This window comes from Notamacropus eugenii, chromosome 4 (assembly GCF_028372415.1).
Source record: "Notamacropus eugenii isolate mMacEug1 chromosome 4, mMacEug1.pri_v2, whole genome shotgun sequence".
Taxonomy (NCBI): Eukaryota; Metazoa; Chordata; class Mammalia; order Diprotodontia; family Macropodidae; genus Notamacropus; species Notamacropus eugenii.
In genome coordinates, this window is record NC_092875.1 from 324,738,463 (window position 1) to 324,751,983 (window position 13,521).

General features: G+C 38.2%; 1 protein-coding gene across 2 annotated transcripts in view; it reads left to right on the forward strand.

Moving 5' to 3' along the window:
• ZBTB7C (zinc finger and BTB domain containing 7C) overlaps positions 1 to 13,521 on the forward strand; it is a 505,030-nt gene that overhangs the window by 26,699 nt on the left and 464,810 nt on the right. The window lies entirely within an intron of this gene.

The window sequence follows — 13,521 nt, forward strand, 5'->3', positions numbered from 1 at the left end:
CCTCAGACACTTTCAAGCTATGTGACCCTGGGTAAATCTTGACTCTGTTTGCCTCAGTTTCCTTATCAGTAAAATGAGCCAGAGAAGGAAATGGTAAACCACTCCAGTATCTTTTCCAAGAAAACCCCAAATGGGGTCACAAAGAGTCAGACATAACTGAAAAACTACTCAACAACAACGAGAACATTTCTAGCCATTACCATTTTAGATAGTAAGCATTTAATAAATGTTTGTTTGGTTGAATTGAAAATGGGGGGGAGGCAGCCTTGATTCTTCAGATGGCTCTTTCTGAATTTTTTCTCAATTTGATGAGGAGTTTAAAACTAGATTTTTGCCACAGAAAAGGAAAAGTAATCTGTGAGAGAACTGGCTAGCTTCACATCTAGGCAGAGTAGGTACCTGTCTCTGACCCAGCACCACTCATGGTGTATGGAAAAGGCAAAACAAAAATACTGTTAGGATTTTAAAAATCAATGGTGGATATGATCACAGTGGAGAAATCGTAAACACTGTTCACAGGGGGCAGAATTTAATTTTGCCTTGACAACTACAGCGAGATTCTCTGAGTCACCTCTCTGTGTAATCTCTTCCTATATTGAGCAAGTATCTGCTTCCAGTTAACTCATGGCCAAATTCTGCCTGCCCTCCCTGCCAACCTCCCTCCTGCGGCTTAGAGTGAATTCCCATCGATGTCCCCTGCGTTTGGAGTGTGTCTATCCATCTTCTGCTGTGAGGATTACAAAAACAGGTGAAAAGAGAATCTTCTCTCTGGTTTAGGAACTGCATAGGCATGTGAAGGTCAGTGAGTTGGATGTGTATCTATAGATTCACTTGAAAGTCTGAATTCAAAGGAAATCCAGAGGTCATGTTGTCCAACACTGTTCATTTTAGGGGGAAGGAAGTGCAGGCCTACAGTGACTTGTCCTAGGTCACACAGAAAATGAGGAACAGAGACAGGATTTGAACCCAGAACCCAATTTCTGACTCTAGGTCCAATGCTATTTTTTTCTAAACCAGGTGTATCCTGGAGAGATATAAATGACTTAAATAAATGACCTGAAGTAATGAAGTCATAAAGCTAGATCTGGGAGAATCCTTGGAGGTCAGGTCCAATCCTCATGGCAGCCAGGTGGTGTAGCATATAGGATGCAGGGCTTGGAGTCAGGAAGACTTCAGTTCAAATTGAGCCTCAGACACCTACTAGCTGTGTGATCCTGGGCAAGTCATTTAACTTTGTTTGCTTCAGTTTCTTCATATGTAAAATGAGAAGAAAATGACAAACCACTCCAATATGTTTGCCAAGAAAATCTCAAATAGGGACATGATTGAAAATGACTAAAGAATAACAGCTCCAATGCTCTCCTTTTAAAGATGATGGAATTGAGGCCTAGATTTGTCAAGTGACTTGCAAGGTCACATAGGGAGTAAATGGAAGAGCTAGCATTTGGCCTCAGATCTTATTATTCACATTTAGAGACATTTCTACTACAACACAATATCTTCTGGTGTTGCTTCAGTCAGTGTATCAGGAAGCACTTATTGAGTACCTACCGGTGCTTAGGCACCATATGGGAAATTAGACAATAAGTATAAGATATGGCCCTTGTCTTCAAAGAGTTTACAGTCTCATTGGGGAAGCAAGGCTAATGTGCATGACTCAGAATTACAGGATTATTTGTGAGTAAGTACTGTACTATAAGAATTCATGGACTGATTTGATCAGAGATGAATTCCTGAAGGAGGTAAGAAAATCTGGGCTTTAAAGTATGTACAGATTTGGTTTTATAGAAAAGAGGGAGTATAGAGAATTCCCAAGAAGAAAAGCAGATTGAGGAAAAGCATGGGTGTGGAGTGAACATGGATTTACACATCAGGGAAGTGAGGAGAGAGTCACTGGATCATGAGGATCATGTTGGAGAATAGAGGGGAAAAAAATCTGGATAAACACATGCTCGGAGCCAGATTTCAAGAGTTATCTGCAATAACATTTCTGTTACAGACTGGCTTCATTTTCTCAGAACACTTCTAGGTTATCCTTTTCATCTACTGATGTCTCAGAAAATGCAAACTCATTTTGATATTAACTGAAGTCAAATGAAGGGAAGAAAGATGTAGTGATAATAAGTAACATTTTGTTCAAAAAATGCTTTTGCCCTGTTATCTCAACTGATTCCTGCCAAGTGAAACAGGTGGGGCGTTATTGTCTCTGTTTTAAAGATGAAGAAACAGGCCTGGAGTGGGGAAGTGGCAAAAATGGAATGTGCATCAGGGTCTTTTAGCTCCATATCTGGTGCATTTTTTCCACACTTCATCTCAAAGCCAAATAGAGTCATTCTCAAATTTTGGATTATCCTTGTTAGGTTTTCCTTCAGTAGAGGAGACTGAAAGTTGGCTATCCTGGTACCTATTTAAATTTTTGTTTTTCTGTTTCTGTGTCTTTACAATGTTGCTAGGTCAAAATTAGGGAAAAGAAGATGAAATTATGAAAAATTTTTTATTAAGAAAATATAACACTTTAGTTCCTGATATTAAGATGTATCAATTGGAGAATGGTTTTTTTCCTTGTAAATTTGACTCAGTTCCCTCTGTATCTTGGAAATGAGACTTTTACTAGAAAATTTGCTACAAATATTTTCTCCAGTTTCCTGCTTTTCTTTTCATTCTAGCTTCATTGGTTTTATTTGTGCAAAAGCTTCCTAATTTTATCATTAAAATGGTCCATTTTACCTTCCATGAACCTTTTTATCTCTCATTCAGTCATGAACTCTTCCTCTGTCCATAGATCTGATAAACAATTTCTTCCATAGTTCACTAATTTGCTTATGATTTTTTTTGGTCTAAATCATCTACTCAATTAAAATTATTTATTTATTTATAGCATTCCTTTTTTTTTTTTTGTTTTTTACATTTTGAGTTCCTAATTCTCTCCCTCTTTCCAGGCCTTTCCCCACCCATTGAGAAGACAAGCAGTATGATATCAATCATACATGGGAAGTCACACAAATCAATCATGTGCCCATTTTGAGCTTATCTTGGTATATAGTGTGAAATCTTTGTCAATGCCTAGTTTCTGCCAGAATACTTTCGAGCTTATGTAGTATTGGAATTAATTGTTCTTTAAACATTTGGTAGAATTCTCTTGTAAATCCATCTAGTCCTGTTTTTTTCTCCTTTAGGGAACTTATTTATGACTAGGTCAATATCTTTTCTTAAGATAAGGTTATTTAAGTATCATATTTCTTACTCTGTTAGTCTGGACAATTTATATTTTTGTAAATATTTATCTAGTTAATTTAGATAGTCAATATTATTGAAATAAAGTTGAGCAAAATAGCTTCTAATAATTGCTTTTATTTCTTCTTAATTGATTGTGAATTCATCATTTTCATTTTTTTAATATGGGTGATTTGAGGTTTTTTTGTTTCTTTTTTTAGTCAACTTAGTTAATGATGTATCTCTTTATTGTTTGATTTAAAATTATTTATTAACTCAATTTTTTACTTGAAATTATATTAATCTTTCATTTGACTTTCAGGATTACTAACTTAGTCTTTATTTGGGAAGCTTTAATTTGTTGGTTTTCTCAGACTTTTAGTTCCATGCCCAATTTGTTGGTCTATACGTTCTTTCTTTTTTGTTGAAGAAAGATTTTAGAGTTGGAAAATTATCCATAATTAATGCTTTGGCTGCATCCCACAAATTTTGGTATATTGTCTCATTGACATTATCTTGAACAAACTTATTGATTGCTTCTATAATTTGTTTTTTGATCTACTCATTCTTTAGGACTATATTATTTAGTTCCCAATTAATTTTTAATCTTTGCTTCAAGAACCATTCCTTTATTGAATATATTTTATTGTATTATAATAGATAAAGGATGCATTTAATATTTTTCCTTTTCTGTATTTATTTGTGAGGTTTTTCTGCCCTATTTTTTTGTGACATGAACTGTTGAAAAGTAAGTATTCTCCTTTCTATTCTCTTTCAATATTCTACAGAGTTCTATCATATCTAACTTTTAAAAAATCTGTTCAGATCATTATCTTCTTTCTTGTTTATTTTTTGGTTTGACTTATCTAGGCCTGAGAGTGGTAAATTAAGATCCTTCACTGTTATACTTTTACTGTATTTTTTTTCCCCTGTAACTCACTTAATTTTTCCTTTAAGAATCTAGATGCTATGTCATTTGGTGTATGTAACTTTCATGTTGGTATTTATTCATTGTTTATGGCACTTTTTAGCAAAATATTTTCCTGCTTATCTCTTTTAATTAGGTCTATTTTTGCTTTTGCTCTTTTGGAGATCATGATCACTACCTTTGCAGTTTTTGCTTTAGCTGAAGCATAATAAATTCTATTCTGGTCCTTTATTTGAAAGCTGTGTGTATCTTTCTGTGTAAACCATATATTGTTGGATTCTGATTTCTATTCAATTCTATTATTCTTCTCTACTGATGGGTGAGCTCATCCCATTCACATTCAGCATTATAACTGCTAACTGTGTTTTTCCTCACAGCCTATTCTCTTATAGTTATCCTTCTCTTTTTTCCCTTACCCTCTCTTTAAAACAGATTCCTTAAGAGTCTGTTTGGCTCTCAACTAATTCCTCCTTTCATCTAGTCTCCCTCTTACTCTCCCTTTTCCCTTAACCCCTTTCCTTTATATTTGCCTATTGGATGAGATGAATTTCTGTACCCAACTGTGTGTGTATGTGTATTCTTTCCTTTAACCTGTTCAGATGAGAGTGTGGTTCAAGTGTTGTCTTTTCTCCTTTACTGTCCCTTTCTTATTATATAACTACATTTTTATGCGTCTGATTTATGTGAAATAATTTCCTCCAGTCTTTCTCTCTCAATGAATTTCTCTACCCTACCTATACTCTTTCCTTACCCATTCCATTCTTCTTTTGAAATCATTCAAAAACAACAAAAATCACACTCACACTTTCTGTTTAATTAGACTCCCTCTGTGACTCCTGGTTATGATGAAGTTTTGAAAGCCTACATGTATCGTCTCCCTATATAAGAATATAAAGAGTTTAACCTTTAGTTCCTTATAATTTCTCTCTCATGTTTACCTTTTTTATGATTCTCTTGACTCCTATGTTTGTATGTCAGATTTTCTAATCAGCTCTGGTCTTTTTTTTCTTTTAATCAAGATTGCTTGGAAAGTCTCTGTTTTGTTAAAGGCTCATTTTGTCTCGTAAAAATATGATTAGTTTTACTGGGTTGCATATTCTTGTTTGTCAGTTTGGATCCTTTGCCTTCTGAAATATCATATTCCAAGCTCTCCATTTCTCTATAGAATGACTGATAAATCTTGTGTGATCCTGGTTGTGGCTCCTTAGTGCTTGAATTTTTTTAATTTTCTGGCTGCTTGTGGCATTTTTAAAAAACTAGGAGTCTGGATTTTTACTTTATTATTTCTGAGAGTTTTCATTTTGGAATTTCAGGATGTGACTAAGTGATTATTTGAATATCTACTTTACCCTCTGGTTCTAAGATATCTGGACAGTTTTCTTTTATGATTTCTTAAAATATTCTGTATAGGCTCTTTTTTTTGTTCCTGACTTTCAGGTAGACCAATGATTGTTTTATTATCACTCCTTTTCCTGTTTTCTAGACCAGTTGTTTTTTCCATGAGATATTTCATATTTTCTTCTCTTTTTTTTCAGTCTTTTGACTTTGAGACTTGATGTCTCATTGAGTCATTATCTTCTATTTGGCAAATTCTAATTTTTACGGAGTTATTTTCTTCCTTTTCATATATTTCTTCCTTGGTTAATGCTTCTTTTTCCATTTTTTTCTTTACTGCTCTTATTTGTTTTTGAAATACTTTTTTCAGTTCCTTTTTTGTCCAACAATTTGTTGTGTCCAAGCTGTATTTATCTTTGAAGCTTGGCTTGCATATTTGTTCAAATCATTCTCTTCTCCTGTATTTGTGTCTTGAACTTTCCTATCATCATAATAGCTTTTTATGATCAGGCTCTTTTTTCCCAGCCTATTTTGTGACTTAGGACTTTGTGTTAGTGCTAGATTCAGGAACTTTCTGGAGGGGGGGAAATGTCTGGCCTGAGCTTCTGTCCTCTTAAACCCTTCTCCTGCTTTCACAGCTCAGCCTGGGGGCCATCAAGCTTTCAGCACTCCCAAGGGATCTAGGGAGAAGTTTGTTCACTGCCCTCCTTATCTCAGCTCTACAAGTTCCTGACTATTGGCTTATTCCTGGTTGGGAGTTTTAGCAGCCTGGAAAGCTCTCTAGGCTCACTGCATTGCTGGCTCTCCCCTGCATTGGGATGCTGTGCTCTACTTCCATGAGCACAGCCACACAAGTATGGTTTCTTCCCAGAATTTTTCCATGCTCAATACACAGATAGGGCCAATGTTCACAATAGCTCCTCTCCTTCCTGAGTTTGTCTTCTAGCACTTGGTGGTGGGTGATAGAGCTGCCAAATGACACTCATTCCTGAACCCCACACTTACTCAGGGATCTCCTGAGATCCTTTTTTGGTCTCCTTTCTCAGGCTTCTCTCAGTCCCTGGGCGCTAGAATATTTCCCCCCAACAACCACCACATGTTCTTGACAGCCCCCATCCCCAGTATCCATTAACTTCTCTCTCTCCTCCCTAAGCCATCCTGGGCTGGGAAAAATGATTCATTGTGACTTCTTCTTGGCTTTTCATATCAGAACTCAGTCTTGTACGTTCTTTATGAACATATGCATATCTTTAGAACAAAAGAAGTGAGAAACTATATTAAGGAAAAATATTAAGAAAGCCTGCCCCCAACCTTTCGACCAAAGTTTTATTTTAAGGTTTCTTTAAATGACTTGCAGAATCCATAAAGAAACTATCATCACTATCTTTTATTTAGATCTTTGTCAAGGAGGTATGGGGGGAGACCTAGATGCTCCCTCCCACTCTGCACTTTTCCAATAGTCTTTCAATTGTACCACATTGACCATAGATTTTTATGAAACAAAACTGCAATCAGAAAACATAAATGTGTAAGGTACTTGTTAGCAATTGTGGCACTTGAGATGTTTCAGGATTTAAAACCTTTTGCAGCTTTTTCTCAGTTCTCGAAGGAGCAGTCACTCAGCACATTCTTGGTTTCATAGTGTGGAGGCTTCCTTCAGGCAACCTGCTATACTTAGTCCTCAGTCCTCAGTAAGGTGTAAGACATCCTCTGAGACCCAATCTCTATAGTGATGTCATGGTTTTTCTCTTGGCCATAGCTCATCTCCTAGCCAGACCCAGCTAGGCTTTCTGGGATTTGTAGTCCATTATAATAGAGAAAGTTCAAGAAAATGGAAACCTCTCTCAATATTTTAATCACTAAGACTCAATTCCTTTTTTTTTATAATATTCTCAGAAGGCTCTAGAACCACAAATGGAGAAACAGCTTAGAGGATAGAAGAGGGAACTGGGAATCAGGAAGACTTTAATTTAAATTTTGCTTCAGATACTTACTAATTGTGTGACTGAGCAAGTCATTCAGTCTCTTAACCTCAGTCCTCTCATCTGAAAAATGGGGATGATAATAATAGCAACTACCTTATATGGTTGTTGTGAGGATCAAATGAGATACTATGTAAAGCATTTTGCAAAATTAAAGTGCTATATGTTAGCATTTATTACTTTGAACAAATAAGCACAAACCACTCCCTCCACAACTCTGACACTTTTTGAAATGTTTATTGACTAATAAAGGTAACTTGGAATTCACAGCAATTCACTCCAAGAAACATTTTTCCATTTGTGATGTAAGCATCTTTAGAACAAAACCATATTAAGGAAAAATATTAAAAAGGCCTGCCCCTAGCCTTTTGACTAAAGTTTTACTTTAAAGTTTCTTGGAATGACTTGGAGAATTCATAGAGAAACTGCCATTATCTTTTATGAAACTGGAACCATCAGTTTAGGATATATGAGATTGAATTTGTCTGTAGTTCTAAAAATGTAACATCAGTCTTTGCAAAGGCTTCAAGGAGAAAAGGCCTAATTGATTTACCAGTGTTGCCCTTTAAAAAATACTTCAACTGGTCTGGTGAAAAATATGTGTAATTTTTTAAAAATCTGAATCAAAAACATTTTCATTATAAAGGCCCTTTTTGGAAAGGTCTCTTATCTTTTTTTAATACAGAAAAATACTTTTGGATCTCTAGAACAAGGAAGGACATTTTTCAGCTTTTAGCAGAAAAAGTCAATTTTTATATAGTAACACACTTATCTTACTATCACAGAATTTTAGGTCTAAAAGCGCCCCAAAATATCGCTCAGGTGAAAACCTACTTGTGGTGGATGAGGAAAGGCCTAGCGACATTAAGATATTTGCCCAAGGTCACACAGTTAGTTAAGAATCTTATGGTATTTTAGGAAATTGTCCCTAAAATCATTCTAGGCATTGCTGTGAAAATTCAACACCAGAAAAATGTATTAGCTTAATGGACTCTTGTCTTAGGACAGTCTAGGGGTGTGTGTGTGTGTGTGTGTGTGTGTGTGTGTGTGTGTGTGCGTGCACGTGTGTGTGTGTGTATGTGTGTGTGTATTTCATCCAAGTTCTCATGGTCCAGTCTCTCAGGCAACAACTGTATATGAAGGTCAGATTGCAGTTATTATCAATCAATCAATCAACATTTATTAAGTGCCTACTACATTCCAGACACTGTTTGTTACATGCTGGAGATACAAAAAGAAGCCAAAGAGAGTCCCGGCCCCCAAGGAACAAATCACAATCTAACAGAAGAAAAAACTAACAAACAAGTATGAACAAACAAGCCATATATACAGAATAAGCAGGAAATAATTAAGAGTAGTAAAGCACTGGAATTAAAAGAGGTTGGGAAAGGCTTCCTGTAGAAGGTGGGACTTAAAAGAAACCAGGGAGGTCAGTAGTTGTAGTCGAACAGGGAGAGCATTCCAGGCCTGGGGGAAGGCCAGAGAGAATGCCCAGAGCTGAGAGATGGAGTTTCTTGTTCATGGAACAGCCATGAGGCTGGTGTCATTGGATCTAAGAGTAAATATTGAAGAATAAGAAGACTGGAAAGGTAGAAGGGGCCCAAGCCATCAAGGGCCAGATACAGTGCCGATTTAGTATTTGATCCTGGAGGTAAAAGAAAGCTGGTGGGGGTTTTGAGGAGAAGGGGGACATGGTCAGACTTGTATTTTAGGAAAAGTACTTTGGTGGCTGAATGGGGGAATGAATTGGAGTGGGAAGAGATCTGAGTCAAGCCGACCCACCTGCAAGCTGTTGCAATAGTCCCTCTGTGAGGTGGCCGCATTAGAGAAGGGACAGGGGAGCATTCCAGAGAGATGCTACAAAGGTGAAATTGATGTCTCCTGGCAACAGCTTGGATTTGGAGCAGTGAGAGGTGGTGAGGAAGGATGATCTCTAGGTTGTGAGCCTGAGGGCCTGAGAAGGTGGTGTTGCCCTTTACAGTAATAGGGAAGGTAGGAGAGGGGAAGGAGTTACCGGGAAAAATAAGTTCTATTTTAGACATGGTGAGTTTAAGATGTCTACTGGACATCCAGTTTGAGATGTCTGAAAGATCTGAGATTGGAGACCAACAGAGAGAAAGGTAGATTTGAGAATCATTAGCAAGGAGATAGTAATTAAATCCATGGGGGCTGATAAGATCACCAAATGAAGTAGTAAAAGGAATAAGAAGGTCCAGGAAAGAACCTTATGGGTACAGTTCAAAACTGTGATCTGGAGGAGGATTCCCCAAACAGACAGAGGAGTAGTTGCACAGGTAGGAGAAGATCCAGGAGAGAATGGTTTCCTGAAATCCTAGAGAGAAGAGAGTATCAAGGAGGAGAGGATGATCATCAGTGTTAAAGGCTGCAGAGAGGTTGAGGAGGATAAGGAAGGAGAAAAGGGTATTGGATCTGGCAACTAAGAGATCACTGATAACTTTGGAGAAAACAGTTTTGTTGGAATGATAAGGTCAGAAGTCAGATTGGAAGGGGTTAAGAAGAGAGCAGGCACCTATTTTAGAAAACCTTTCCAAGGATTTTAGCTACAAAGAGCAGAAGAAATACAGGACAATAGTGGGGATAGGAGAATCAAGTAAAGGATTTTTTCACAATGGGGGAGATGTGGGCATGTTTGTAGGCAATAGAGAATGAGCTAGTAGATAGGGAGAGATGGAAAATAAGTGATAGGCTGGGCATGACAGAGGGGGCAGTCTGTTGGGGAAGAAAGGATAGAGTGGAATTACTTAAGCAGCTACAGGGGTTAGCCATGGTAAGGCTGCCTCATGATGCAAAACAGGAGCAAAGGAGGAGATAGTGACAGAAGGCCACATATGAGTGATATGAACTGAGGAAGAGAGGAGAAGAGGGAGCTCATGGCAAATGGACTCATTTTTTTTCCTGTAAAATATGAAGCAAGGATCTCAGCAGAGAGGGTGAGGAAAGGAGGAGCCATGGAAAGTTTAAGGAGGGATAAAAAGGTTTGCAAGAGTGACTGTGGAGAGGGGGATACTAAGTTGATAAAGGAGGTATAGTAAGATTGCCTGGCAGCAGTGAGGGCCCAGTTGAGATTGTGTCATATACATTTGTAGTGGACCCAGTAATAATGGTTGTGTGATTTTCGCCCCCTTCATTCAGCAGCACAGGTGTAGGAGTGAAGGCAGTAAATGGTGGGAGTGATACAAGGCCAAAGCTCATTATGAGCCTATAAATCTCTTGTCACTGGCCACCATAATTGACAATGACATTATTGAAGCAGTTTAATGATCCAGTGTCAAGACCCAATTTTGAATTATCTTGCTTTTTTGGATTTATATTCTTCCTGATATTTAATGCTTTTTTTTTTTCCTGGTCAAGAGCTTGTAAAATTGATAGAGTATTGTCTGAGGGAATTATATGGCCTAAGGCTTGTCTCTGCTACTATCTAGCTATGTGACCTGGGCTTCAGATTACACATCTGTCCATCTGTCCATTATACATCTATCAATCTGTCTATTCCATATCTGAGAGAAAGTAGGGTTTGGACTCCATGTTCAATGATCAGTCCATAAAACAGTAAGCATTTATTAAGCACTTACTAAGTATCAAGTATTGTGTTAAACACTAAGGATACAAAGACAAAAGGGAAACACTTCTTGTCTTCTTAGAGCTTAAATTCCAGTGGAGGAGACAACATCTACATATGTAAAAGTGTTTGCAATATATATGTGTAAGATTCTATCCTTTAGTTACTGGAGAGGCAGAAAAGGAGAAAAGTAGCTTGAGACAGCCTTGAAGACTTGAGAGAAAAATATACCTCTGATAGATGTACTGAGAAGATCTATCTGATAGCAGCTCAAAAGCACTGGGGATGGCTGCAAGGCATTATTGTTCTTCCTTTCATTTGTAGCCTCATAATAATAATAACTAATATTTACACAGTGGATACGGTTTGCTAGGCACTACGCTAATCATTTTATGATTATTGTCTCATTTGATCCTCATAACTCTCTAAGATAGGTGCTCTTGTTTTATCCCCATTTTACAGATGAGAAAACAGAGGCAAACAGAATTTAAGTGACTTGGTCAAGGTCACACAGCTAGTAAGTGTCTGAGGCTGTATTTGAACTTGGATCTTCCTGAATCCAGGCCCAACACTCTGCCCAATGTGCTCCTTAACTGCTTACTGTATGTGACTATTTTCAGGAATTTGAAGAAAATAGCTGGAAAACTGTAGGTCAGAGAACTATTTGGGGATTATGGGAAAACTATATGGCTAGTTTGTGTGATATTGTGGTTTGGGAGATTTTCATTCTGAGGTAGGGATAGATCACTACTCTTGAGAAGGCCTGATTTGAGGCATTAGAAGTAATACCAGATGACCGGATGAAGCTAGGAGATGAGAAGATGAATAGTTAGATTTCTGTGTTTGTCCACTCTCCCCACAATGAACTCTACATGCCTTGGTAGGAATATATGACTTAGCCTTATGGGTAAACTCTTATGTTTTGATTCTTTCTGCTTTTGCCTTTTCTTAAGTAAATTCTGTGTTAGCTTATTCTGACTTCTATCTTCTTAATAGTAAACATTTCATATTTAAGAGTTAATGGTGTCATCGGTGACTGATTTTGAATCCAGAGGAAACCCGCGGGTGGAGGCTCAGAAACTCCAGTGTTATTTCAGAGGAATGTGTCCCTCTCCCAGACACACACACACACACACACACACACACACACACACACACACACACACACACACACACACACACACACACACACACACACCCCTTGTGGCATCCATGGTTGCACTGGTAGGAGATGAATGAGTTCACCCAGAAAGAGACAAGGGTTGGGTTGGGGGCCATGAATTTCTGAATGACACTGCTAGCATGATGATTGGTGCCATGTCGGGTCCTGGAGTCAGGAAGACCTGAGTTCAAATCCAGTTTCAAACACTATTTGACTTTGGACAAGTCATTTAACTTTTGTCTGCCTCAGTTTCCTCAACTATAAAATGGAGATGATAATAATAGTACCTACTTCGCAGGGTTGTTATGAGGATCAAATAAGATGATGTTCATGAAGTTCTTAACACAGTAGTTAGCACGTAGTAGGCACTTTATAAATGCTTTCTCACTCCCTCCCTTCCTATAAATATAATAGGTGTAATCAGGGAAATCCCTCTCAAAGGCCCTGGTTAGAGTATACACCATGGAGCATGCCTGGAGTTGGGTCCTTTCTTCCCCAACAGACTGCCCCCTCTGTCATGCCCAGCCTATCACTTATTTTCCATCTCTCCCTATCTACTAGCTCATTCTCTATTGCCTACAAACATGCCCACATCTCCCCCATTGTGAAAAAATCCTTTACTTGATTCTCCTATCCCCACTATTGTCCTATATTTCTTCTGCTCTTTGTAGCTAAAATCCTTGGAAAGGTTTTCTAAAATAGGTGCCTGCTCTCTTCTTAACCCCTTCCAATCTGACTTCTGACCTTATCATTCCAACAAAACTGTTTTCTCCAAAGTTATCAGTGATCTCTTAGTTGCCAGATCCAATACCCTTTTCTCCTTCCTTATCCTCCTCAACCTCTCTGCAGCCTTTAACACTGATGATCATCCTCTCCTCCTTGATACTCTCTTCTCTCTAGGATTTCAGGAAACCATTCTCTCCTGGATCTTCTCCTACCTGTGCAACTACTCCTCTGTCTGTTTGGGGAATCCTCCTCCAGATCACAGTTTTGAACTGTACCCTGGATGGTCCTGTATCCTGGTCCTTCCCAGGAGAGGCCATATTTGCTTTCTCTGAGCTGAAAGACTTGGTGCTTAAGGATGATGCAGTAAACCTTGAGTGGTCCCTTAGTTGCCATCTCTCCTCACTACCCTCTACTCCCACCATGGTGGGCAGGGATGATGTATCAAAGTTATGTCAGAAAGGATTGGTCATGAAGCCAACAAACCTCAAGGGGAGTGGTCCAGATATCTCCCATCATCTGTCAGGGTGCTTTCAGCTTTTCTCCTTACTTTCTGTGGGGGATGGGGAAAGAGCACCCTAGAGGAGCTGGTGAATGG